A 2026-nucleotide genomic window follows, 5' to 3' on the forward strand; every position below is an offset into this window, starting at 1 on the left:
ACACTTTCCCCAAACTAATAAGATTGCCCATCCATAACTTTATCAAAGTTAATCTTCTACAAAAGTGAAATAGAGGGGGTGGCTAGGTGGTGCAGTGAGTAGATCACCAGCCCTGGAGTCAGGAGGACCTGAGTTCAAATCCGACCTCAGACACTTGACACACTTACTAGCCGTGTGACTTTGGGCAAGTCACAACCCCAGTTGCCCTCCAAAAAAAAAAGCAAAAAAAAAATGAAATATAGACTTTTGTTGAAACAGAAAGAATACATTCAAATTTAAGGAACATGCCTTTTCAAGGGATACCAGAGGAAGGGAGAGAATTGAGAACTCAAAGTTAAAAAAAAACGAATGTTAATTTTTATTTTTTTTTGCTTTTTTGGAGGGGGGAAGGCAGGGCAATTAGGGTTAAGTGATTTGCCCAAGGTCACACATCTAGTAGATGTGTCAAATGTCTGAGGCTGGATTTGAACTCAGGTATTCCTCCTGACTCTAGGGCCAGTGCTCTATTCACTGCGCCACCAGCCACCTTGGAATGTTAAAATTTTTAAATATAATTGGGAAATATTTAATGAAATATAAATAAATTTTTAAAAAAGAAAAAAATTAACCAGTACCCTGTAAGGCCTGCCCTGAGGGGGACGACCCTGATAGGAGGGGCTGGGGTGGTGAGCGGGGACTGAGCTGTGGCCGCTGCAGAACTGACAAGAAGGTGTTTTGTTAAAATTCCTGTGGAAACAAAGTATAATTTCATAAGAAGATAATGGATGGAGAAGAGAAAACACGTGGTGGGTGTGAGGGCCCAGATGCTATGTATGTGAAATTGATATCTTCTGATGGTCATGAATTTATTGTAAAAAGGGAGCATGCTTTAACATCAGGAACAATAAAAGCCGTGTTAAGTGGCTCAGATCAGTTTGCTGAAAATGAAACCAATAAGGTTAATTTTAGAGAAATTCCATTACGTGTGCAATCAAAAGTATGCATGTATTTTACCTACAGGGTTTGCTACGCTAACAATTCTACAGAGATTCCTGAATTCCCAATTGGACCTGAAATTGCACTGGAATTGCTGATGGCTGCCAACTTACTAGATTGTTAAATAATAAATTATAATAATTTTAAAAAGAAGTACATTCTTCTTGGGGGAGAGGATACAAAAATGAAACAGTCTATGTCCTTAAAGAACTTATATTTCCCTTGCCTGATGATAGGATACAACACATATACAAATAAATAAATACAAGGTAATTTGAATAAGGAGAGAACATTAGCAGCTATGGACATGAGAGTAAGGTAAGGTTTCATGGAGTGGGTAATAAGGATTCTGTGAGACAGAGATGAGGAAGGAATGCATTGCCAACATAGCATAGAACTTATATAAATAGCATGCATAGTTCACAATTAACTAAATATTAATGACTAGGACATAATTAGTCAACTATTTATGGCCAAGCAACCAACACCTGATCTATTAAGTACCTAATATGTGTGAGACAAGGAATAAAAAGGGTTATAGAAGATAAAATGGATAATTTTAATTATATTGAATTAAAGGGTTTTTTTCACAAACAAATCCAAAAAAGCTAAGATTAAAAGGAAAATAATTAACGAGTGTCACATCTTTGCCACATTTCTTTTTCTGATAAAGGAAGGTCTCATTTCCAAGATACATAAAGAGATGATTCAATTTCAGATGAAAAAGAACCATTCCCCAACTGATAAATTGTCTATGGATGTGAACAGGTCGTTCTCCAGGTAAGAAATTCAGGCTATTTATAGAAACATGGGGAAAAATTGTTCCCCAAAACTTACAATTAGATAAATGTACATCAAAGTAATTCTGAGCTTCTACTGCCTGTTCATTAGATTGGCAAAGATGACAAAAATGGAAAATGATAAATATTGGAGGAGCTGAGGGAAAATAGGCATATTCACACAGTGTTAGTGGTCCTGTTTACAGGTATAATCATTCTGAAAAACAGTTCAGGATTATATACAAAAAGTTACTAGAGAGTACATTCCCCTT

At 36.2% G+C, this 2026-nt stretch overlaps 1 pseudogene; it reads left to right on the forward strand.

Moving 5' to 3' along the window:
- Positions 1-451: 451 nt before the first annotated feature.
- Positions 452-1102, forward strand: LOC138150518 (elongin-C pseudogene; annotated as a pseudogene).
- The last annotated feature ends 924 nt before the right edge of the window (positions 1103-2026 follow it).

The sequence above is a fragment of the Petaurus breviceps genome, unplaced genomic scaffold (genome assembly GCF_028583685.1).
Source record: "Petaurus breviceps papuanus isolate PSGF00001 unplaced genomic scaffold, PetGlider_PUasm1.0 90879, whole genome shotgun sequence".
NCBI classification, from domain to species: Eukaryota; Metazoa; Chordata; class Mammalia; order Diprotodontia; family Petauridae; genus Petaurus; species Petaurus breviceps.